Source organism: Lynx canadensis, chromosome D1, assembly GCF_007474595.2.
Source record: "Lynx canadensis isolate LIC74 chromosome D1, mLynCan4.pri.v2, whole genome shotgun sequence".
Classification (NCBI taxonomy): domain Eukaryota; kingdom Metazoa; phylum Chordata; class Mammalia; order Carnivora; family Felidae; genus Lynx; species Lynx canadensis.
Window position 1 is genome coordinate 52,983,930 of NC_044312.2, and position 27,366 is coordinate 53,011,295.

Here is a 27,366-nt window from a genome sequence, read left to right on the forward strand (position 1 = left end):
TTAATGAGGAACAGGGAAGAAGGGCTGAGTCCTAGAAAATAGGTGGGAGATTCGAGCAAGATGTTTAATTTCAGAATTCCAGCGCAGAGTAGACATCACTGAGGCCATGCCGCAAGGGGCCAGCACTGCCCAGGGTGAAAGGTTGATGGGCCTCCTTTAGGTGTACCCTAGTTGTAGGAAAAAAAATATTTCTCCTTTATGCATTTATCTTTCTTTGTGGCTGCATCTATTGCTAACAAACTTTCTGGGGAGTTACTGCTTATGGGAATGAAGCTTTTGAAGTCTGGATTCTCAGTACCCCCCAAGCACCCACCATCCCTTCTCCTTGGTACATAACCGACCACATCCAAAAGTGCACTTGTTCAAGCAAAGGGGCTGCTTTCCAGAGAACAGTAAGATATGCAGTCCACCCAGAACCTCCCCACTCTCCTGCGAGCTGAGGCAAAGTTCCCAGTGACAAAGGTGGATATCCATGTGAGTCTCAGTACAGAGTGAGAAGATACAAAGAGACTACTTTCTCTGGCCAACTCCTACATGGGAAGTTCTAGACTGGCCATTGCCTTTAGCAGTGCTGCAGTGGATTCTACTGCTGTCTGGGAGTCAGGAGACCAGGTTCCCAGCCACTAGTTCATGATGGACGCTTAAATTGACCTCTTAGCCTCACTCTTCCCATGTGACAATGAAATAGGATGACTTATTCCTTCCAGGTGAGGATTTCCCATTAGCTTCATGTGACAGGAGACACATTTGTCCCGTGTGACATAAACAGAAGCTAAATTTGGGATTACGCAAGTATATGTTTGTCATCCCTCTGCCTGCTATACTGAAAAAGTAAAGCACTTTCCTTCTGGAGGATGAAATAAAGGAGGCAAACATGGGGACAGGAGATTCTGAAGGAAAGGAAACGCTTTGGAAATATAGAACAGGTCTTTGGTGTTGACCCCAGCAAAAGCCCCAGGGCGGAACTGTCACTGGAGTAAGTGGCATCACCAAAGAAGCCAAGCTCCATGATGAGGAGCGGATAGGCAGGGAGGGAAGCATGGCAAGCATCAGGGTTGTTTCTGGTCATAATGATAGCTTAGGCTCTCCCTCAACAGTCTGCGAAGTTCAGGGAAATATTAAGATACGGGGGAAAAAGGATCTCTTATATTCCACCACCCAAAGGTAACTTCTCTCCTTCCAATGTCTTTTTCAATTGATTGTTCTCATTGTTGAGATCACACTGTATATATCCTTTGCATCCTGTTTTTGTCACATAGCATCATATCTCGTTGTGTGCTGGAACTGGCTTGGGTTTCTTCACTAGAGCCCAGCTCATCTCTTTCCAACTCAGTGCAGTGACATCCCATGGGTATCCTGAAACCAGCCATGGTGGGAACACTTACACCACAGAAATTGGCAAACACTACAAAGTATGGCTGTTTTGTTTTATTTTTCTCAGAGAGCCTGTTGTTAAACACATACTCACATATCACTGATTGTATCAAAAGTATTTCTTGGGTCTTGAAATTTTCCTTGTTATTAAAATTTTAATGGCTACACACTAATCTATTGAAGGTCCTAATTTCCAGATATTATATCTAGTTTTTCACTATTATAAATAATACTGTAATGAACATCCTAGTGCATAAATACATTATGTTTCTTAGGTTTTCTTTAGCTAGATCCCTAGATAGGGGATTATTGGGTCAAAGCATATAAACATGTTTGAGGCCTTGAAATCTATTGGTAAATTGCTTTTTCTGTAAAGTCACATCAATTTTAATCCCACAAAATTAGTGGGAAAATGCCCATTTAACTCACTAGCCTTAAATGTAGTACTATGACACAAAAGAGAGTATTCAATGGAATAGAACAAATATTAATATATAAGAAACATATATTAATATTAATATGGAATATATAAAAATGAACTTTCCATAAGCATCACAAATAAAATTTAAAAAAATCTAAAATGTGATTAATTTGATATATGGGAAGTTATTATTTTAATATAGGAAGAATTTCTGCAAACCAATAAAAGACACAGATCATAAGTAATGAGCTAAGACTTTGAATATACTAGTATTCTAATTCATCTTTCACATTCCAATTTGAGGATGTTTCAAGTTCTCAATTCAGAGAGCAGAAGCAGAATAAGTCTTGGGGTATCAGGGCTCCCCTGGCAAGTCTCTATCAGTTATTTGAGCAGTGTTCATAAATGGGACTGGAGTTTCCTCACATTTGTTATAGTCTGAATAAAACCAAATTCTCTCTTCTACTAAAAAACTCATGTTTAACACAAGGACCATGATATAAATAGGTCATGTAGTCTACCATTCAGAAAAAGAGGACTTAAGAGGATGGAATACCATTCTAAGAACAATTCCAGCAGAACAGATGGTTCTTCTTTGATGAAACGGAAGCTCTGTCGTGCTGCCCACCTCTGAGGCTCCTGAAGAGCGATTCATGGTTCCTGGAAGACTTTAGCTGTTTATAGAAAGTTCTGGCTCAGAGACTGTGGAAACTGAAGGAAAGGGGAGAAACAGCACCTGAGGCACCCACTGTCCCTAGACGTCAAACTGCTGTCAAGAGTCTGGGGTATGCATAAGTTAGAGAAAATTAGTCTTCCTGCCAGTAGAAATCAGAGCCAAAGAGAAACACATTCTTGTTTGCAGCACTTCCCATTAGGTAAATTGCATGATAAGCATCTATGGAAAGTTGCAATCATTGGCCAAGTGTGTGCAGAGGTACCAGTCAGTATTTGTCTAGGTTAATGAGGAACTATGGCATTGAGGCCATGATCCTCATCTACAAAAAAACTCTGAATCTTTTGGAGACAACTGTCTGTTATGAGAACCAGAAGTAAAATAATGGGCTAATTTCTGTGGAGCAGGAAGGAGAAGAACAACAGGGACATGTTGTAGAAAGCTTCATGAAATTCCAGAAAGCTTTGTGAAAGAAAATGCTGATGAGCCAGGCTTTGAACTAAGGACAAGACCAGAGGAGGCTACTACTTGTCAGTATTCTATACCAGTACCATTTTTTGTTCCAGACCAAGATCAGCACACATGTATTTGCACAAATAAATTAAACAGCATCCTGAACATGATTGAATTATTTGGCATGAATAAAAGTTTCACAGGGGGGTGCCTGGCTGGCTTAGTCAGTGGAGCATGTGACTCTTGATCTCAAGGCTGTGAGTTCGAGCTCCTCATTGGGTGTACAGATTACTTAAAAACAAAACCTTTTTTTTTTAATGTTTATTTAATTTTGAGAGAGAGAGAGAGAGAGAGAGAGAGAGAGAGACAGAGCAGGAGTGGGGGAGGGGCAGAGAGATAGGGAGATACAGAATCTGAAGCAGGCTCCATGCTCTGAGCTGTCAGCACAGAGCCTGATGTGGGGCTCGAACCCACGAAATGCTAGATCATGACCTGAGCTGAAGTTGGCCGCTTAGCCAACTGAGCCACCCAGGCAATCCAAAATCTTCCTTTAAAACAATAAATATAAAGGAAGGAAGGAAGGAAGGAAGGAAGGAAGGAAGGAAGGAAGGAAGGAAGGAAGGAGAGAAAGAAAAGAAAGAAAAGAAAAGAAAAGAAAAGAAAAGAAAAGAAAAGAAAGAAAAGAAAAAAGAAAAGAAGAGAAAAGAAAAAAGAAAGAAAAGAGAAAGGGAAGGAAGGGAAGGGAAGAGAAGAGAAGAGAAGAGAAGAGAAGAGAAGAGAAGAGAAGAGAAGAGAAGAGATGAGAAAAGTTTCACAGTCAGTGCATGAGTTAACCCAACATGGGCCTCTCACTGGAATATTGAAAATAGAGGGAGAAACAGGTTATTGTTTTGGCTCTAACTTATCAATGCTTATCAATACGTATTTAGCTATTATGTCCCCTATTTATTTTTTTAATGTAGTAATATACACACAACATAAAATTTACCATTTTAACCATTTGTAAGTGTACAGTTCAGTGGCATTAATTCTATATACACTGTTGTGCAACCATCACCACTGTCCATCTTCAGGATAAATTTGCCTAGTCTAGGTTACTTACATAGATATCAGTATTCCTCTTTTTTAATGTTTATTTATTTTGAAAGAGAGAGAGAGAGAGAGAGAGAGAAAACAAGTGGTGGAGGGGCAGAGAGAGAGGGACAGAGAATCCCAAGCAGGCTCCTTGCTCTCAGCACAGAGCCCATTGCAGGGCTCGATCCCATAGGCCATGAGATCATGACCTGAGCCAAAACCAAGAGTTGGACACTTAACCAACTGAGCCACTCAGGCGCCCTAAAGGTATTCCATTTTTTAAAGATTGTGTGGTGACTATCAGTAAGTTTCCAGTGAGAAACAGATGGCACATTCGAATTGGATAATCGAGGTGAACCTAAGAAAGAGTGTATTTGCAAGAATTTAAGCAGGATTTAAGGAAACTACAGGGAGGATGTAAACCACATGACTAGCAACAGCAGGGAGCTATTACCAGCCGTAGGCCTAAAGGGACAGTTTCCAGAACCAGAAAAGGTGGCCATGGAGAGAGCCCCTGGCAGGAGCTTTGGCTTTTGTTGGAGGGATCAGCCAGCCCACGGCCATTCAACAGGATTGAACCAGGGGCCGGATACCCTGACCTCCACTCTCCTTCCACCCTTGGGCCCCTGCCACTGCCTCCATTGGCTAAACCCAATCAGGTGCCAGAGGTCAAGGGAGCCCATCGATGCAGTCCCTAGAAGGGTGGCCTCTGTGATGTGGGCAGGGTGGGGAAGAGCGGAACAGGGATCGAGGGGTCAAATGAAATAGATCCAGCATCATGACCTCCTTTGACATATACTGGGTATGTGATTAATGTGGTTGAACCAGAGGTTGAATACATAATAAATTAAGATGGAGATGATGTGGGAAGAGGAAGTGAAAGCAGTATTTTAGAACTTGTCAGGGAATGAGAATAAGCATCTCATTATCTGTCAAAACAAAACAAACACCCCAAATAACTGTGTCTGGTATTTGGGCAGTGAGTTTGAAGAGCTCATGGCAGGCACTGCATGATCACAGACTGTCAGAGGCAAAAGATTAGAATCTTACCCACTTTGATCATTTTCCATGTGAGGATTCTGAGATGCAGGAGGGGGCCATCTCTATGCCCTGCACTTTTCCCAAAACTCCACCTACTTGAAGATATTTAAATCAGTGGTTCTCCTTAACCCCCCATTAAGTTCATATGAATGTTGACTTTGAACTTATCTCTCACCTTGATCAGCCACACCTCCAAAACCTAGGGGTCTAGGTTTTTAACTTTCCTGATCTTTGGGTCTCCATGTGTGTGGCAGCATATCTGTCAACTCCAAATGAATATAAAGGGATATTAAATTGTCATCCAACATTGATTTTAAAAAATGGGAAAACATTAGCAGGTAATAGTAGAAACTAGACGATGTAGTTCAGTTAGCTTTGGTAAGGTATGAGGGAAGGCAGAAAAGATCATGTGTAAAGTCTAAAGAATCCACCAGTGTTTCTTTGTGCTAGGCACTGGACTAAGTCTTATAGGACACAAGAAAGTATGAGAGGTAGACCCTCTACGGAGCAAAGCTTCCAGTTGGAGAAATAATCACAAAGATGAACAGGAAAGTCACAAAGCAACAAGCAGAGAATGTGAGTATCCTGTGAGTGTCAGAGGCTGAGAGGCCATGGAAGAGAGAATACCTCCAAAGTACGGGTGCTGAGTAGTCGCAGAAGGCTTCCTGGAGGAGGAGTCAGTTCAGCCAGATCCTGAAGACAGATCACGATTTGGATAAGACAAAAGAAAGGGCATTCCGGGATACCAGTGAGCGTTGGAACCCAGCACTCATGTATGCCTTTATACATAGTCAAAGTGTGCTATGTCACTGCTGTGCTGGGTTCCCAGTGCATGTCTTCAGAAGCCAGTTAGCCCCTCCCCCCACAAAGCATCAAGCTCAAAAATGGAAAGGCCACTGGGTCATTCCAGCTACCTACCTTTTACACAGAGGCTGGGAACCAGCACTCAGGGAGCCTGAATCTTGTTCCAACCCTGCCCCCACTTCCTTGGGCAATTCCAGAAATCTTCACAGCAGCATGAAGGGACTTCCCTTCTCGGCCTCAGTTTCCCCGTTGGGAAAATAAAGCAGTTGGACTCGATGATCTCTAAGGTTCCTTCTGTTTTCATAATTTTGTGGTTTTTCTTCTGAAGACTAATTCGCTGGTGCATACTGTATTGGCCGCCTTCTCGTCATAACTACCTATATTTTTACCTTATATTTTCTTCTTTGAACGAATATTCAAACTTTAGGTTCCAGCAATTCCCAGCTTCTTCAAGATCTCCAGACATGCCGTGCTCCCTTTCAGGCTTTTTTACAGTCCATTTCAAATACCTAGAATTATAGCCACCATGCCCCTCAAGCCCGGCTGAGAGGCTTTCCTTGGTTTCCCACAGCAAACCTAGATGCCCCTTCCTCTGTTTCCATTTCACCTTTTGCATTTACATGTTTTACTATCCATTGTGGCGCCCTGTCATTGTCCCTTTACAGATTTCTCTTCCCTTCAGGACTGGGAGTGCCTCAAGATCAGGGCCTTACCCCAATCATCCATGTTCACCCTCAATTAGCCCCGGGCTTTGTTTAGGCCTGTTTAATGAGCAAACACATAAATAGGGCTTTTGTGGTTCAAGGAACAGACATCCTCACAGGGCTCTGGTCTCTCGAATCAGGATGCCTGCCTTCTCCAAGCACCTGTCCCATTCTGCCCTCCCACTCACCCGCTCACACATCTCTACGTCTCTACACCGTGGCTCCTGCCTACTCATTTTGCTCCCACCTAACTTCAGCTTGCTTGTGGCCTGTCCATCCCCCTCTGGTCTCTCTCTCTCTCTGACTTCTCAGCTTCAGCCCCCACCGCCAATATCGTCCTTCCCTGGGAATCTCTCAGTTCTCATTCCCGAGACAATAAGTGCCATTGGCCCAGCTGATCTTTTTGTACCAAACCACATCACAGGTCACTAACAACACTCTAGATTGGCTCCCCTTGATTTCAAACACCGCTGTCCAGAGGGCAAAATCGTGCCGATCACTCAGGGCTTCAGAGGGCCAACACCTTCCGCTTGGGCTCTAAGCAGAGTAAGTTTGGCCTGTAGAAAAGATCCACACTGACCCATCAGGGCTGACTTCCACCTCTGACTTCAGGCTAACTTCCTGCAGAGCACCTCACCCCGATTGAGCCTGCAAGTCCCAACTTCGAGGATGAGACTATTGTAAGCAATTCCCAAAGAAGAGGTGTTCCCAGGTGTGGCTGCCAGAGACATCATTTGGTATCCGGAGGCATCAGGCATGGAGACGAGTTTGCATAAAAGACCTCACTGGCCAGCAGCCTTCACCCAGCACCAGGAATATCACCCAGATGCCAGCCGTGTGGTCTGCAACCCTGGGACACGCCGCTTCTTAACGCCAGTCTGTTTTAAAGGGAATCAAATGTTCTAATCTCTGATTTCCTAAAATTGCTCCCAGAAATGAACACCAAGCATCTTCCTCAAGCCCTGGTGGGACTCTGGCCAAATGTGGCTGGAATGCAGAGTTAGTGGAGCAGTAACAGGACAGCGCCCACAAGCCTCCTCTGCTCCCAGACCGCCAGAACGCATTGGAAGATTGATTTAGAGAGGGCCCTTTGTAATAAATTGTTCCTTTCTTCACTGGCAGCAGGGGGCCAGCTGCTGCCAGCTCACTCAGCATGGAGGGCACAACTGTGGATTCAGAACGCGAGGAGAGCAGATGGGCGGCCTCTCAGCATCTTGAGGATGGCTGCCAATTTGGGTTTGTGCTGCCATTTGATCTATTTTTTTTTCTCCTGATGCTCATATTATGCAACGTGTGGAGCAGCGTGGTGTCTGGGAGAGAGCACTGGACCAGGAGGGCCAGGCTGGTTTCCCGAGAGTGCTCCCGGTTGCTCTTCACAAAGATTTGAGCTCCGCTCTGCAGCGTGTCCTCTGTTAACCTCAAGCTCCCCAGCCCCTGTCCTAGAAGAGCTCACAGTCCCGTGGGAGATAGGCCAGTAAGCAGTCACCATCCAGTATGGCAAGTGCGATGATAAGTGCACAGAGCCAGGGGAGTGCTATTCATGGAAGGCCTCCAGGAGGAGGGGATGCCTCAACGGAGACTTGAAGGGTAAATAAAAGGAGGACCTGCCAGATGGAGAGAGCAAAATGAACAAAGGCCCAGCCGCACACAAAAACATTCATTTGACATTTATTCAGTCAGTCCATACAAGGGGAGAGCCACTGCTGTTCTGCTTTACGCAAGAGAAAGCAATGAGGTGAAAAGCAGCAAGAGCAAATCCTGGAATGAATGGTAGGCAGGAGCCAGGCCGTGCAGGACTGGGAATGTCACCCTTAATTAAGGGTGTGCACAGGTTGGGGATCATGAGTGAGGCCCTCAGGCAAGTAAGTCTGGTGGCCCATCCGAGCTTCAGTTCCCTCCACAGTGCAATGGGGATAAAAAAGGTCTGTGTGTACTTTGCAGGGCTGTTGACGGGATCATTCCCTCCTTATCGCTGAACACGTATTTAGACCCTGTGGGAAGGCTGGGGATGCAGAAAGGAATAAGGCACTGTCACTGACCTGGAAGTGTCTACTGAGATGAAGCTACCCACAGGAAGAGATAATTAAGCAATCAATGAAGTGAGGGCACATGGGGCACAGGAACCAAAAAGAGCAAGGAAACTGGCATTTATTGCATGGGCAGGCGTTGTGCTACACGCTTTGGGAGATTTCACAGTAGGTAGCCTTCCCAGAAGCCCTCTTTGGTAACGCAGAAAGAACAGCTGTCATAATGTCCCATCCCAATGGAATCACAAACTTCACAGGAGACAGAAGTACTAGCCCAGGACTCTGGGCTAGGCTCATCTGCCTAGCCAGCCAAAGCTAGAAAAATGAGCTCTTAAAAAGCTGGGGCGCCTGGGTGGCACAGTCGGTTAAGCGTCCAACTTCAGCCAGGTCACGATCTCGCGGTCCGTGAGTTCGAGCCCCGCGTCGGGCTCTGGGCTGATGGCTCGGAGCCTGGAGCCTGTTTCCGATTTTGTGTCTCCCTCTCTCTCTGCCCCTCCCCCGTTCATGCTCTGTCTCTCTCTGTCCCAAAAATAAATAAAAAACGTTGAAAAAAAATTAAAAAAAAAAAACTATCCAAGCTGACTCTTTTTATTTCAAGCATTTTGGGTTTTTTCCCCCCACTCTCTAAAAGAGAATATTCATTTGCTCTCTTGACTCTATGATGAAAACTTGATTTATAAGACTCACAAAGAACTGTTTGAAAATGCTTTTGAGGCTGGGTATTTTGGGGTGAAGTCAGTCTCGTGCTGAGATACCTGTTGGCAAAATAATTCATGCACAGAACAGAAGCGAATTTTTTTTTAATTATGATTTTGTTTCATGGAATATTCATCACCTCTGAGGTTATGTTTTACATTATTTCCTGGCCTCATTGCAGACCTATTGTGAAGCAGAACTGGGCTATTGGAACTCTAACAAGAGCCACGATTTTCAGCAACATTCATTAACTAGCATCATCATTAATGATAATGACAAATGAAATCACCTTTTTCACTCATCCATTTGATCATTGACACAATCACTCATCAAATGTTTATTGAGCACCTAGCATACATTAGGCACCTGTCTCAATTCTAGGCATATGGTAATAAGCAAGACAGACACAGTCCCTGACCTAGAAGGATCTTAGAGTCTACAGAAAGAAAATAGATGCTAGAAAAATGAACAAAAATGTGTGATTATATGATAGCACTTGATATGTTGCATAGCATATACAAATGACATGTGTTATAATCAATATGACATAGAAGTATAATATGCTTTGAGAACATCATGTAGGGAGATCTAATCTAGTCAGAATGTTCAGGGACTGTTCCTTGGAGAAACTTCGTTTAGGCTGAGCTCTGAAGGCTGAGTAGTACGAGTAAGATAAAGTGGTAAAGCATTCTCCAGTTAGAGAGAGCAGTGTGTTAGAGAGACCCCTCCATTGATTTGAAAGACAGCTGGGATAGGACAGTTGAGTAGTCAAGAAACCGACAGAAAAAAAAGAAAAGGGCACTATGATTGGTGCTGAGTGAGCCGGGTAAGGAAGAACAAGGTGGGCCTGGGGAATGAGACGAGGAAGGGGAGGGTGGAGGGGCAGGAGGTGTTACAGCCAGGCCCACAGAGTCCATTGCCACTATGGCCAGCTAGTCCACAACCAATCTAAAGTCTCATACTTAAGTTCTACTACCCTTCAAGGCACAGTTTCAGTATCACACCCGTGTACTTTGGGAAACTGTACATCACACAGTCTTCTCCTTAGAGACTCACAATGCAGGTTAGAGATTAACAACTCTGAGAAATCCTATAACTGAGACATATGATTATCCCAGCATATCCAAAAGATACCAGGATAAAGAAAAATATGAGGCAATAGTGTTCCAAAGAATATAGTTAGGGAATTGCTTATCTAATAGATTGAGTTGTGCAGATTTGGAGTAAATTCTGACTGTGATGCTTCCTAGTTTGTGTGTGTCTATGGACAAATTGTTCCACTGCTCTGAGTCACTCTGTGACTCTCTGATATTCTGTGACTATCATCTATAAGATAGTGATGCCAACAGCTGTATTAGAGGTTTTCTATGAGCATAAAATAAACAGCACACATAAAGTCTCTGTTTCAGTGACTGACACATAGTAGCTGTTCAATAAACACTAATGGATTCTCTTTTTTCTGTGTAGAATAAAACATATTAGGTCACACTTTGGGGGATCTTTGCACTATAAATCAATGTTAGACAAGAAAATTTCCCAGCAGTGTAGAACAGGAGTCTCCAATGGAAAGGATTCATCAGGTTCTGAGTGTAATGCATGCAGAAAGACGTACATGAAATCACATCATCATGAAATTTCTGAACTCAAAGAATAAAGAGAATATCCCAGAGTTTCCAGAGAGAATAAAAGGTCACATGCAAAGAACTTGGAGTCAAACTGGTCTCAGAAGTCTCAAGGCTAAAATCAGACATTGGATGACAAAGGAGAATTGCTTTCAATATTCTGAAAGAAAATCATTTTCAAACTAGATATTTATACCTAGCCAAACAGTCACTTAAATTGAAGTGTGTAATAAGACGGCCAAAGACTCAAAATAAAATGTATAGCTCACACACCTTCTCTTAGGAAAACAAATTGAGAAGTAAATCACAACATAGGAAGCTATGGGCTGCAGGAAATGAGAGACCAACACAAAAGATCCACAGAAGGATCCCAGGATTAAGGATCAAGAGAAGATCCCCTATACCAGCTGTGCAGCCATCTCAGAAAGCAAGCAGTTCACACTGGAACAGAGAAGAATGACCTCTAGGGAAAAAAAAAGACTAAAATTGGTATGTTTGAGGTTATAGAAAAATTATAACAGGTGACTGATTGAAGTGTGGGAACATGTGGGGAAAATTAGATCAGTGGAAAGTTATGGAAATGAAAAAGCAAGGCAATTATTACTTTTAAAAAAGCAAAGTATAATACAAGAAAGGAGATGCTGCTTGATCCTACATAATACCCACAAATCATGACAGAAACCCTGATGACTGAGAGATCAAAGTATGCTAGAACTGCATGTGGTGTGGACGGGAGACGAAGGGAGAGAGAGCCGGCTCTCATCAGCCATTCAAGGAGGTCAATGTCAAAAAACCGATAAACCAAGAAATAGCAATATAAACGTATTATTTACAGTGTGGAGATCAGTATCAGGAGCAACAGTTAGAAGAGATCTACGAGACAGGGATGGGTGTTTTCTAAGGTGTGCATTTTACATTATTTGGCTTTAAAAATATGTATTACTTTGATAAGAACAAAATCTTAATACCAAACTGTAGCTGTAAAATAACTGAAGTTACAATTATGTAAAAATAACGTGCACGCGGGGTGCCTGGGTGGCTCAGTCGGTTAAGCGTCCGACTTCAGCTCAGGTCACGATCTCGCGGTCTGTGAGTTCCAGCCCCGCGTTGGGCTCTGGGCTGATGGCTGGGAGCCTGGAGCCTGCTTCCAGTTCTGGGTCTCCCTCTCTCTCTGCCCCTCCCCCATTCATGCTCTGTCTCTCTCTGTCTCAAAAATAAATAAACATTAAAAAAATTTTTTAAATAAAAAAATAAAATAAAATAAATAACGTGCACACATGGGCAAGGCCTGGAAGAGCACACAGCAAATGGAAACAATTTGATTGGTTAGGATCATAATATCCAAAGATAGGGGCAGCATAAGCGTAGAAGTCCGACGAACCTGTTAGAAGGTATTGACAGTGATGCAGCATCTCTTTGAGCCTCGCTTCCCTGGTCTGTAAAACAAGGATGAAATAGTACCCATTTCATAGAAGCGTTATAAGGACCACATCAGAAAATACCCATTACGTTGTTGGCACAGGTTTTGGCCCATAGGATCATGAATGGAGGATACCTTTTGTTAAAGAAAGAAGAAAGGGAAGAAAGGAGACAGGGAGAGGGAGATTTTGTTCAGCCTGAATCCTGAGAGGGAGGGCCAACCATGCAGCCTCCCCAGCAGCATGCCTTCTGGGCAGGCTGTCCTCTTAGCGACCATCTACTTAAAGGGACTTTGTCAAGGTTGACAGGCTCAATTTAATATACATTAAAAAAGAACTTAGCTTGTTTCCTCAGTTCCAAAAAGGCTGTCAGTGCCTGGGAGAGGGTCAGCCTCGCTGCAAGGTTAAAAGACTTGCTCAGGGAAAACACTCCCATGGTCCAGCGCCTCCCTAATCGGTCCATTTTGCTTTTACCGAGACCAGGTTCTCACTTGGAAAATGCTCTTTGCCACACATTCGCATCACGGAAGGCCCAGATCCTGCCAGGTGAGAGTCATTCTCTGGGCATAATTAGGCTCTTCCAGGCAGGGTTCAGCCTCCCTTCCCAGGAGGTCCATGCTGTCAAGCTGCCTTCTGTGGACTCAGAGGGGCTAACAGAGACCAAGCATTCACGCCCCAAGGGGCAGTTTCCCCTCTCTGGACTCTGTTGTGTTTGCTTGTGTAAAGCAGACCACAGAACAGACCGAGAGAGTCTGGTACAGTAGGAAAACATGGAGAGTGGAAATATATTGCTAAGAAAAAGTGAAGTAGAGATTTGGGACCGGGTCTGGCTGACTGCCAGTCCTGCGCTAGTCTCCAAAGCCCACTCGGCCTAGCCTTCAGATGGGGCACCAAGTAGCACGGACACGTAGGAAGAGTTTCTAGGTTTGATTCCAGCTTTCCCACTTTATAGTACCGTAAACTTGAACAAGATCCATGATCCCCCTGACTCTCGGTTTTATCATCTGTAAAAATAGGATAATTGTGTAATTGACCCTTGTCTTGTTAACTTCATGGTTATGCTCACCCAAGTGAGTCTGAAACGTACAAAGTTAAGAAGAGAGAACAGTGGAACTTGCCAAGGAGCAGGTATCAGCAGCTCTCTTCCTGGGCCCTGAAATGGCCTTGGCTCACCTTGCCTCACACCAGGGAGAGCCGGGCATATCAGAACTGTAAGCAAGCCTGGGCTCACCTGGAACCACCCTCCTGCTGACTGGCTTTCCCATGACCTCACTACACATATCTCTCTGGTCCTCCTGTTTCTAGCCATGCCCTGTCCCCTATGACTGCTTTTTACCCTGTTGACCAAGTCAACTCTCTTCATCTGACTCTCAACCCCCAACAACCCCTGGATTTGGGCAGCACCTGCCACTCCAAATTAAAGATATTTCTGTGGCCCATTTGTGAGTCATAGCCCAGGCCAGAAGATTGAAGCATATTCCCAGCCCCAGGTGTGGGCCATGGGCTCCTCTGGTCCCAGGCTGCTCACTACTGCCCTTCAGTAGTAGTTGGCTCACCCTCAATGGCTCCTGACAATTGGCAGCTCACAATTATGTTGAAGGAAAGTTTTCTTCCTGGGACTCCTTTTATGTTCTCAGAGTGACAACCTTATGGCTGGTTCCTAACCAAAGATGGATTAGAATAGGGAGGAAGGAAAAAGAATAGAATATTGTGTAAAACCAGAATAACTCTGCCTGCCACATAGTACTGTTTAGAAGATTAAGAGTAATGTGTGGGAAAAAGGGGGTACAGGATCTGGCACTCAGGAAATGCTCAATAAAGCATCATCACAAGATCATTAGCTCCTCTGGATGGAGGACCCCTGTAGCTGTCATGGACGCCATGATGCTATTGTTCACTGCTGCTCAGAACAGCATGTGCAGCTGGTCCTGTTTCCCTTTGGTGAAGAGGCTCTGCCCTCCACCCACTTTTCCTCCTTTGTTTTATCTCTTTGCGTTAGTTTTGTTGCAGCTTCTCAAGGGGGACACACAGTTTTTAAAAACTCATGCAGACTTCTGAATTAGCACTTGAAAGCAGTTGTAACTTCATAAGCCAAACCATCCGAGGAAGTGCTACCATCTCGGAGGACGTTGTCTCACAGCACCTGCATCTCATCAGGGTGTACGCACAAATGTATGCTTGGGAGAGGACGCGGGTGACCTCCAGACCACGTGCATACCCTCGGGTGCATGCGACATCAATAGCTCCAGGTCCACTTTGCCCACCCCCATCCTCCAAGGAACCTTTCGAATTCCTAGCTCCTGTGTGCAATTAAGTACATCAGATTGGCCACTGTAATTGAGTTCAGTTCAATTTCTCACTTCAGACTTGGAACATTATGTGTAAGGAAAGATTCACATGCCTTTGTAATCAGGCAGAGTTGACAGGCAAAAGAAAAAAAAAGAAAAAAGAAAACTTCTGATCACTCAACCATTAAACAAATGGCAGTGACAGTGCCAGTCTAATTACTAGGTTGCTATGGGCTTCTGGTATTTTTAAAAACAACACCCTAGGGGCGCCTGGGTGGCTCACTTCATTAAGCATCCCACTCTTGATTTGGGCTCAGGTCATGGTCCCAGGGTCGTAGGATTGAGCGCCGCATCAGGCTCCACACTGAGCATGGAGCCTGCTTAGGATTCTCTCTCTCTCTTTCTCCCCGACTCATGCTCTCTCTCTCTCTCTCAAAATAAATCAACATAAAAAAAAACACACAAAAAAAATAAATTTGTAGGCCTCCACATCCCAGAAACCAGTGGTTTCTCCCCTTCGACCCCTTTGCTTCTATATGGGCTACTTGGACAGTCTCAGAAGAGACAGTTCCTGAGTGAGCAGTGATCTGACACACAATGGCAGTAGCTCTAACCACATTTGGGGAGCTCACACCACAGGGCACCATTCCTTTCACCACCGTCAGCTCCTTCACTCCTTGGCTCCTTTCCTGGAGGTAGGCATTCAAAATACAGAACAAGAGTTCATTGAAGCGTTATTCACAATAGCCAGAAGGTGGAACCATCCTAACTGTCCATCAGTAGAGGAACGGATAAACAAAAGTGGTGTATCCATACAATAGAATATTATTCAGCCATAAAAGAGAATGAAACTCGAATACATGTTACCACATAGATGAACACTGAAAACAGCATGCTAAGTGAAACGAGCCAGATACAAAAGCAAAGATATTGTATGATTCCACTTACAGGAAATATCTAGAATAGGTACATTCATAGAGATGGAAAGTAGATTCAAGGACACCAAGAGCTGGAAGGGGGGTAAATGGGAAGTCACTGTTTAATGTGTACAGAGTTGCTGTTTGAGGTGATGACAAATTGTAAAACTAGATAGTCATGAAAGTTGCACAACATTATAAATGAAATTGGAATTAATGCTACTGAACTGTACATTTAAGAATGGTTAAAATGAGGGGCACCTGGGTGGCTCAGTCAGTTGAGTGTCAGACTTTGGCTCAGGTCGTGATCTCATGGTTGTGAGTTCGAGCCCTGTGTTGGGCTCTCTGCTGTCATCTCAGAGCCTGGAGCCTGCTTTGGATTCTGTGTCTCCCTCTCTTTCTCTGCCCCTCCCTCATTCATGCTCTGTGTCTCTTGAAAATAAATAAATGTTAAAAGAGAGAGAGAGAGAGAGAAATGTATCTGGTCTTCGCTCCTAAAATCCTTGGAACTTCCTAGGTGATGGGAGCCATAAAGTTGTCTTTTGTTATGTTAATGAGGTGACTTTGAGATTGTACTTGTGGAGGAAGGCTGATTGCCTGGAGAACCAACCTTGTAGTAAGAGGTAAGGAACTTTCAGTCCTGCCATTCCTCAGCTTGGGGAGGGGAGAGGGCCTGGAAGTTGAATCAGTCACCAACTATAAATGATTTAATCAATTGTGCCTATGTAATGAAGCCTCTGTAAAAACCCAAAAGGACTCAGTTCCAAGAGTTTTCAGGTTGGTGAGCACATGGAGAATTGGAGAGAATGGTGTACTGAGAGAGGACATGGCAGCTCTGAGCCTTTCCCCCATACCTTTCCCTATGCCTCTCTTGAGCTGCTTCTGAGTTATGTCCTTTTATGATAAATCAGTGATCTACTGAGTGAAATGTTTCTGAGAACGGTGGGCCACTCTAGCAAATTAATCAAACCTAAGGAGAGGGTCTTCGGAACCTCCAATCTAGAACCAGTCAGTCAGATGCACAAGAGATTGGCATAAGAAGTGCAGGTAGAGTGATCTTGTGGACTGAGCCATAACATATGGAATCTGATGCTGTCTCCAGGTAGATGTATAGAGGGTGTCAGAACTGAATCAAATTGTAGGTCCCCCAGCTAGTGTCAGAAAATTGCTTGGAAGCATAGGGTGGAAACCCCACACACTGTAACTGGGTGCAAAATATTAGGTACCAAAAAGAGAGTAAATGGAAGCCACTTGGCAAAAACCAAAGCTGCATGGCAGTCAGCTGTCCTAAGGTCTCACAACTGATAAAGATTCACACCTGTTTGCCTGACACCAAACTCAGCATTTTCTAGTATTATCTGCTCTTTCATTGGCCACTTTTCCCAGGAAATCTTTCTGCTAGGAAGTTGGGCCAAGGCTCAGGAAGGGGTTCATATTAAGTGTTAGAGTAGGAGTAATCATAAGAGCTAAGTCAGGGAGAAGGAGAGGCAGCCTGAGCTAGGAAAGAGAAGGAGGATGGGATGAAGTACACTGTCTAGGTCATCCAAGCTTGAACACCTCTCTCAGCTTTCACTTCCCAAGATACAGCAAAACATAACCAGGCAACTGCCATAGAAGATGGCCAGAGAAGGAAAAGTTGGAACTCAGGACCAGCCAAGGAAGGAATCAATGTGCCAGGAATATTGGGAAGGGAGTTACATTTGGCAGGCGGAGCATGACCTCTGAAAGTCAGGGCAACAATGTGCTTTCAGGCCAAAACACGAAGTAATCAGGGATGAGCACACCTCAGAATTCCAGGAAAGCCAGCGGGGCCTGAGTTAACTCCAAAGGGAGTAATTTGTTTGGAAAGCGAAGCTTGAAAACAACTCCCAGAACAGTAAATGATAATTACTTTCTTGGCACTAATCAGGATCAATTTAAAGTCTTTTAGAAAATACTTATTGATCACCTGGCTCCGACCTAGGCGCTAAGTATATACAATGCCAAGTTCTGCATTGAAAGGAGGCATTTGATGTTACATTGCAGTAAGCACAGGGGGCTGTGGGAGCACCCGAGGAAGGCCATCTGGCCAACAGCAGTGGAGGAAAATAGGGAGGGAAGGGGCCATGAAGGCTACCCAGATGAGGGAGCACCTGGGCTGAGTCCTGAAAGGGATGACAGACTGAAGTACTGTGGAAAGAACTAAGAGTTGTAAGACATGGATTCGAATCTCAGCCATGTCACCGAGGTACTTTGGACTCTTATCAAGTTATGGAATATTCAGACCCCATCAGTAAGTGGAGCGCCCCTTTGGAATAAAGTCCTTGAAAACTACCTCCCTGAACTATGTTGAATGCCTCTCCCTCAAGGTCACATAGCACCCTGTGTGACCGCCCTTATAGCACAACTAATCTGTCCCTTCATTAAATAGGTATTTCTTGGGTGCTGACTACCTGCCAGGAATGATGAATAAAATCCTCACTCTGGGTTATCAGGACTCCTTTGTTCCTCTGTCTGGCCATCCCTAGCCCCACCCACTGGGTTTTGAGAGGCTCTGGGATAAAGACAATGTCTCCTGAATCCCCAGTGACTAACACACAGCTCAAGAAACTTGTTTTACAATGAACAAGTAACTACATGAAAGAAAGAAAGAAGAAAGAAAGAAAGAAAGAAAGAAAGAAAGAAAGAGAAAAGAAAGAGAAGGAAGGAAGGAAGGAAGGAAGGAAGGAAGGAAGGAAAGGAAGGAAGGAAAGAAAGAAAGAAGGAAAGAAAGAAAGAAAGAAAGAAAGAAAGAAAGAAAGAAAGAAAGAGAAAGAAAGAGAAAGGAAGCTAAACAATTTTTAAGATTGCTTGTATCCCTAAAGCACCACACAATCCTTTAGATGCTAAGGCACAATTGGTCTGTTTGGGGGATCAGAGAACAGGAAGAGCTACCTGATGTGAGCCAGGAAAGGATTCTTAGAGAATATGAGTCTGTAGCCTTCTGAATATCACTGCTGACACCATCTTTACCTGGCCTTTAAATATAGGACTCTTCTGGTTTGGTTATTGATAGAGCCAAGAGTCTGATGCCTTTAGGCCAACTTAAGGGCCCAACAGAAGTCCTGAGTATTCACCATTTCAAGAGAGAAATAAAGCTCTATAGTTACCTTTAATTGTATCCCCTCTTTTTCTTAATTATGAAATAATTACTTGATCATTGTAAAAAATTGGAAAAGTCAAGGAAATGTCATCTCATCTTGACAGTTAACCTTGGTAACATGTTTCCATATTCTTCCATAATTTTTAAGCATATTTTATCTTCACCTCTTACTATTGATATTTTTTTTCTGAAGTTTGTTCTGCTTGATTTTGCTTAACATCACATCATAAGCATTTAGCCATGCCATGAAAATGCCTTCATAAACATCATTTTAAATTACTACGGAATGTTCTATCCTATAGAGATGAGTCATAATTTACATAACCAATCCCAGATCAGACATTTAGATTATTTCCAATATTCATTATTATAATAAGAAGCCCTGTGATAAACGTGCTTGTGTGGAAAGTTCTATTTACATTTCTTATCAAGTCCTTAGGCTGGGTTTGAGGAAGAGGAATTGCGGAGTCAAATGGCAGGAACAGTTTTCAAACTCTTGCTATTTGAGGCCAGGTTATTTTCCAAATGATTTTACCCCACTGTGGACTCCACCACCAGAGCATGAGGGAGTGATCTCTCCATTGGTCACTTGTCTTTATTTTCATTCTCCCTCTCTTAACTTTCCCCATTTATGTTGTTATCCTCTTCTCTTAGTCTAAACCTATCTTCCAGGTCAGAGAGACCTGGGAAAGGAATGAAAGGGGCTCTGGATTGATTGCATTTAGACCCTTTTCCTCCTGCCCAGCAGGGAAAGCAGGTCCACCTCAGGTCCTGGAATTTTAATTAACCTCCTAGCAGCAGAAATCTGATCCCTGAAGTTAGTCATTGCTCTGTGCTCAGTGCCAGGCCCCCAGGAGATAATAAGAGAGAGGTTTACAGGTGATTGACAGTAGCTGGATTTGATCATACCTATAAGCAATGATCTGGGTGATGAGGAATGGTCTTGACCTTCTGGACAGAGAGGCCACATGATTTCTGTTAGCCCTGGAGCAGGGGATGAAAGAGCCCATTAGGCATATTCAAAAGTAGTCAACTTGGCTTCCACAGGCTTGCATCAGAAGCAAATATGCCCTGTGACACATGACATTTCAGGTCCAGGCACAGGGCTACATTGCCAAGGCCCAGGAGAGGCTGGCTTATATCCAGCTCAGACAAACATCTTTGATCAAATGGACTTGAGTTTGGGAATCACAACAAAGAGAAGCAGAGCTTAGAAAGAAAGTAGGATACTGCAGGAATCACAGACTATTAGAGAAGTCACCCAGGTTACAAATGAAGAAAAGGCTCGGAGAAGGAATGTTACCAAGTGTTCAATGACAGAGGTGAGGTAGGAAACCAGGCTGCCTGACTCCCATCAGTGCTCTTTCTGCTATAACATTCTGCGTATATTTTGTTCTGTGAGAGTTAGTCTGTTGAGTTCTTGTGGAAATGGAGTCAAGTTATCTGGACAGAATAGTTTCTAGGTGAAGCCACATTCTCCAGTGGGCCAGACCCTCCTGGCCCCCCGCCTCCACCCCCAACCTACTTTGTCCTGCAGAAGTACAAGGATATTGCACATGGTGGGTGTATACTTTTTTTTTAATGCAGTGCTCCCTGAATCTGTAGTCTGGTGACCCTCTTCTCCCTCCGGGGCTCTCATCTCCAAATCACACACAGGCTTCTGAAAGAAAAGCACACTGGCCTAGACCAGGCAAGATTGCTGGCTTATGTTTCTTCTTAAGAACTTCACAGTAGGGGCACCTGGATTGTTCGGTTGGTTGAGTATCCAACTCTTAGTTTCAGCTCGGGTCGCAATCCCAGGGCCATGGGATTGAGCACCACGTCAGGCTCCATGATGACAGTGCAGAGACTGCTTGGGATCCTCTCTTTCTCTCTCTCTCTCTCAAAAACAAAAGCAAAACAAAAACAGACAAACAAACAAACACCCCGCCTTTACAGCAAAGTGGAATCTGCATCATGAAGTTACCACAAAGACGGGCAGACCCACAGAGGACTGGCACCACTACCAGAGCCCGGAATCTGCGACTCTGCAGCTTGCTCATGGTTTGCAGCCTGCCTCTTCATCTTTAAATTGGACAGGACCCTACTTCTTCAGTGTGTATTTCATGAATCATTGCTGGAATCAGCTGAGATGCTATGTGAAAGCTCTTGGTAGACTCTAAAACACTTCCCAGAAGTAAGCCAGATATGTTATCTGAGTAAGAAGGTACTGGGGGTGAGGGAAAGAAGGGTGTAGCATTCAAGGTAAACAGCAGCTGTCAGCCACCCCCTCTCTCCCCTGCTCTGGAGATCTGGACATCTTCCTGAGCCATCTTGTGGCAGCTGATCACTTAGAGCAGTTTTCAACCATATTTTAAAGAAAAGAATCCTTATTTATAAAGAAATAGTTCACAGGAGGACCCACAGCTATGAATTAATAATAGCAATATTGCTTTGGTTAGACTGGGGCTAGATGGTGAGAAAGTGGGACAAAGCCATGGCTTCCTTTTTAACTCCTTAGGTGCTAACTCACAAAAACTGAAATATTTGTCCATTTGTTCAGAAGACATTTACTAATACTCCTAAATATCTAGATTCTGGCCAGCCTAAGTCTGCCTCCCGCCCCCTGATGGCTCAGGAAAGTGCCTCTGCTGACTGGATATATCCACTCAGCAGTAGGACTTTCCTTAGCTGGCCGGTGAGGTTTTTTTTTATACTTTTGGACAGTTAGTGCCCTATTACTCTTTGTTCATTTAGTCATGTAATCATTCGAGAGCAAAAGATTACAAGGAGTCTTTCAAAGTAGTGTAAGTCTTCATCAGTAGCAAAGGGTAAGTAGATATAGAAGAAAGAACTTTGTGTTTGAAGTTAGACTGATCGGGTTCCATCCTTGTACCCAATTTGTATTATCTGGCTAATCTTGATATAATCTCTTAATTGTTCCAGGCCTCAGTTTCCTCAATGGTAAAATGGGGCTAGTAATGCCTACCTCCCAAGGTTGTGTGTTAAGAAAGAAAGTGTAGCCCCCATACCACTTAGCCACCTCTCAGGGAACATTCTTAGAAAGTGCCCCAAATAAGTGTTCCCCTAATGTCTGTCTCACTAATGACACCACAAACTGCATGAAGGCAAGGACTAGATTTGGTTTGCTCATCATTGTATTCCTAGAACGTAGCACAGCCCTGGCACACAATTAAATGAATGAAGGACTTAAAATGATCTGGGCACCACACTAAGCACTTGGCCTGCATCAGCTGCCAATCTTCACATACCCTATATCATAATTACTTCCCTTTGCAGGTGAGGAAACCAAAACTCACAGGGGCTAAATAAATTGTCCTCATTCATGGAGCACCTGGGTGGCTCAGTTGGTTGAGAGTCTGACTTCGGCTCAGCTCATGATCTCATGGTGCATGAGTTCAAGCCCCACGTCGGGCTCTGCTGACAGCTCAGAGCCTGGAGTCTGCTTCACATTCTGTATCTCCCTCTCTCTCTACCCACCCCCCCCCCACTTGCACTCTTTCTCTCTCTCTCTCTGAAAAGTAAACATTAAAAAAGGTTTTTAAATAAACTGTCCTCTTTCATAGAGCCAGTAACAGACTGAACCTGCACTGAAGAACCCACATCTCTCTGCTCCTGAGGCTCTGCTTTAGTGTTACACATAACTGCCTTTGGCTGGAGAACTGGAGAGGCTTGTGTAGGTCCAGCTATGAGCAGACAGTACTTCTCCAGTACTTGGAGAAGGACACAGAAGACCCATCAGGACAAGTTGGAAAAAAAAAAAAAAAGGCAGGGGTATTCAGACTCTATCATGTGGTCCAGGATTGTAAGGCCTACGTAGCCTGAAAGAGATTGGAGTGAGTTCATAGGCAGCCTTCAGCACAAAGGTGAAGATAGGGAATTTGTGTAGGGGATTAAAGAGCCTTTGAAGTGTTTAAATCAGGACAGTGACAACACCAACTTGGAAAGAGCATTCTGGCAGCAGCATGAAGGATGGATAGAAATGGAAAGAATGCACATAGGGTCCATTTAGGATACAGTTTAAGGCTTTCAAGTCAAGATTCCTCTCTGCCATCTACCAGCTCTGTGAGCTTGGGTAAGTGATTTCCCCTCTCTGAGTTCTGGTCTTCTCATTGGTATTGTGGGGATAATGTAGTACCTACCTCATGGGGCTGCTGGAGGGGTGAGAGAAATGAGGCACAATGTCTGACACCCACTGGGCTGGTTTTATATAAATGGAGGTGGAGAGGGAGAATTGATAGTAGAAGCATTTCAAAGGTATAACTATGAATTTTGGCTACTTCTCCAAGGTAGGGAATAAGAGAAAGATACATAGTCAAAAGGTTCTGGGTTGGGGCGCCTGGGTGGCTCAGTCGGTTAAGCGTCCGACTTCAGCTCAGGTCACCATCTCGCCGTCCGCGAGTTCGAGCCCCGCGTCGGGCTCTGGGCTGATGGCTCAGAGCCTGGAGCTTGCTTCCGATTCTGTGTCTCCCTCTCTCCCTGCCCATCCCCCGTTCATGCTGTGTCTCTCTCTGTCTCAAAAATAAATAAAAAACGTTGAAAAAAAAATTTTTAAATAAAAAAAAAATTAAAAAAAAAAAGGTTCTGGGTATCTGCAGAAATGGTGATGTCATTAGGGAGGACATGGCATTATACACCCTCTGCCCTGCCCTATTTGGAAAGCACCTCCCACCATGTGCTAGGTGTTTTGCAACCCTGCTTAATTCTGTGTCACCCCAGACCAGGAATTATGCTTTGGATTTCTAAAATAACATTGAGAGAGAGAGAGGGAGAGAAACCCTTCTGCTATTTCTCTACTCCTATTTGTCATGATTATTAATCATAAGTAATATTTGTGTAGTATATTCCAGTTTAGAGAACATTTTCATCTATATTATTATATCAGGGATGAAAGAAAATTCATCAACCATAACTGGACTATTGAACAGTCTGAACTCAGCAGGGTACAAATGCAAACAGGTTTGATTTTTTTCTCTCTCTCTAATCACCACCTTCATCAATGGGATCAAATGGCCCTCCCCTACCCCTTAATGACACCTTCGGTACACCTTCCATGCTTTTCTGGTTGCTTTTTGATCTAAAAATGCCCCACCTTGTTTACAACTTCAATCCCATGTCCTAATTAATACTTACCCTGACCTCTTTCCACAAGGCTGGTCAGTCTCTGGCCTCAGTGACTTGTCATGGAGGTAGGGAGGAGGGAAGCATGCCTGCAACTTAAAGTAGGGAATGAAAGATGGGACAAAACTAGTTCTCTTACATATCCAGATTTCTGTTGGGATCATTTCTGCTTTAGCTTCTTGGGCTATGTACAATGTCTGTGAGATGGATGTCAGGTGTCTAAACACAGGGTCCCCATAGGCACATGTGAGAAAGCTTCAGGGGACCTGGCAGGGGCAAGAGATCTTCCTGGGGTTCATTTCTGTGATGAGAGAGGGAGCTCACACCCTAGACAACCTCTTCCAAGCCTGTCCCCTCCCCCAGCGGTCATTCTATGTGTTTCCCCCCTCCCCCCCCACCACAATGTCTTACAGCCAGGGTCCTTGTGGGTGATCCTTTCCCCCTACTCATGGGCTAGGCTAGTGACTTGAAGTTGAAGAATTTCCCTCTGTGTCCCTAGTCTCCTGCTTAAGCAGCTTTCAGGGTGTATGGGCAAGGAGATCAGGGCCAGGATGTGTGGCCACTGAGCATTTTTCTTACAGTGCAGCACTGCACCCCTTTTTTCCTGGCTTCAGAGTCTGGCAGCCAATTCTCTGCTCCCCATCACTTACCCAGGGTAGAGTGTCTGTGACCTTTCCCCCTCCTCCATCCCTGTCTCTAATGGAAGGATTCTAGTCTGCAGTATCTGCCCCAGGACCCTCTGTTGGAGGGGCCGGTTAGGGGGGTCGTGGTGGTAGGGGAAGCCAGGGAAGGCAGGGATGGGAGCAAAGGGAGAACAGAGAGCTCACATGTGCTGGTTTTATGAGTGAACCTGGGCATAACTGGTGTCTGGAAGGAAGTCTCTGGGGAGACTGCAATGTGCAGAAGATGTTGAGAAATAGAGTGGTGAAGAAAGCATTGTTTCAGTTAAGTGTGCAGTGTACTAGAATATGCTGTATAGTTCGTGCACGTGAGAGAGAATGTGGTAAACGTTAAATTGCTTGTCAATTACTTTTAATGCCATTTGGAAATATAACACTAATTAGGGTTGGTCTTCAGGCAAATTGTATTACCTTTCATGAATCTTAATTGTACCATTCCCATTCCTAAGATGTAGAAAGTGAGGCAAAAAGAGGTTAAGAGAATTTCCCGATATCATAAGATTATAAGGAGTAGATCCCAGACTCAAACTCCAGTGTTGGTCTAAGTACAAATTTGTTCTATGATGTAATAGTGCTAGTATGTTATATGGGAGAGACCACTATGACTCACAAATTCTCCCAAAATCAGAATTGTTCAAGGGAAAATACCTCCAAAAATGATAAGAATTTATGTAAGGTATTGGGGACCCCCCAAATCCATTTCTATAAGCTGAAGTTGGAGACACCTTGAGAGTCACCTTGAAGAAGCAAGCAGTCTGTATCCCTCCCACAGATGCCCCTGATTCCCACCACAGCCTCTGATAATTGGAGCTCAAAGACCCTAGTCATAGTTACCAGAGCCAGGCCTCTGGTAGGAAAACTCCAGAGAAATAAAGAGGCATTTCTATAGAAAAGTAGAATCTCAAAGTCCATCTTCAAATATAGGTACCTGGAGAGAGGGCCGCTCTGGTCTTGAATTTCATGCCAGTCCACAACGGGAGAAGCAGAAATGATGCACTAAGGCAGCTTTGCAAGCAAATAAAGCAGGCAAGAGCCCACCAAGATGGCTGGGCTACGAGAAGCCATTGGAAGCTGAGAGCCTTACCCAGAATCCATGACCCATTATTGAAGGTTGTGCCGATGTTTGTTTGTTTTCCTATATGTGAGCTAAAATATATCTTCCTGTAGCTTTTGTGCATCCATCCTTTAGAGAATATATAACAGAGCACATACGTATAAGTCTATACCTTCTTTCTTCAACACTGTTTAATATTTTAAGACTCCAATATTGTCTCCCACAAATTTCTTCTCTTCAGATTTGACATTGCATCTCCTTTCAGTCAGACACAGGACCTGTGTCAAGTCCTTCATCATCCTGGTCACTCTTCAGAGAACATTTTAAATACCATATAGCATTTGTGTAGGAGAGAACAGACTAGTCCAGGGGTCATCTGACCAGCACACAGTGTTGGAACCAATAAAGAACCATTATGTATTGAGCGGCCTTTAGCATTCGTTCAGTTGTTTTATCAACATTATCTCATTTTAATCTTCAGTGAATGATGAAATGGCATTATTATCTCAGATTTACCAATAAGGAAATGGAAGCTCAGAAAGAATAAATGACTTTCCTTAAGATACACAACTAGTGGATAGCAGAGCAGGAATCTGAACCTTGACCCCCAAATCCATACTCTCTGTTGCATTATCAAGATCATTCCTTATGTCTAGATATTTCACTTCAGTTAATTCAGCTACACGGGAGTCAAATAGAAAAGCCATGGCCTATTTTTTCTTGCTCTGCCAAGTGTCCAATGATCATCTTGAATTTCCTAGAATCCAGATAGTTTTCTGATTTGTAAGGTCAAATCTATGATCTCAGTTCCCCTCTTCAAGAAAATTAAAATAATTGATGTTCTTCATCTCATCTGTTCTTTAGCACCTCTCTTATGGTGCCAGTTGCTGAATAAACATGCCAGCCAAAATAGTTACATCTTTACCAGTCTCCACCTGCTTTATTGGTTTCTTCAAATAAAATAGTATTGTGATGAATAATACCATCTAATTGTAAATATGCACATTGAAGCTCGGGAAACACTGCTTCCAGTGGCTTCTGGAGTGCCTTGATGGGGCCTGCAGACCTCAGTCTCCATGGCTGCATGGCTCTCAGACGTATCCATGAAAAGTAATTTGAACAGGGACCACAGTCCACCTCTCACCCACACAAAACACCAATCTCAATGTCTCCCATTCTCTCTTGCAGCCAACATCATCCAAGCATTCTGATAAGGTATAGACGTGATGATATCCAGGCACTTTCCACTACACCACAGCCACTCAATTAAAGACAAATGAGTGGGTTAAGTAACTAAGTAATGAGAGAGTAGATGACAGGATAGGTGGATGGATATTTGTTGGTTGGATAGATAAATGAATTGATGAGTAGAAAGATAGGGTGAATGATACTTGAAACAAGAAAGGGAGGGAGAAGAGAAGGGAAAGAAGCAGGAAAGGAGATTCAGATGAAAGCTATGGCATTCTTGAAAATTGACAGCAGAGAATTTAAAAGGGCTACTTGATAATAGTAGTAATACCAGAAAACTTTAATTGAGTACTTACTATGCCCCAGGAAGTGTTCTAAGCATTCTATAAAATTATCTCATTTTACCCATCACAGCAACATTATTATTTACGTATTAACATAGATGCAAAAACTGATAAAATAGGCCACAATAAATTTTCCTATCTGTATCCACCTGGAGCCAGGTCTGTCATCTAGAGTCACACAGACCAGGCCTCTTCCCAACAATCCAATATTCAAATTAAAGTCAACAAACATTTTTTTGTAGAAGTGAGATGTATGGGTGAGTAAGACCAAGTCCCTCAAAAGCCTCATGGTGACAGAGAAGGGACAAGTAAGCAAATTTGTAGATTATAGTGTGGTCTGCTAAAC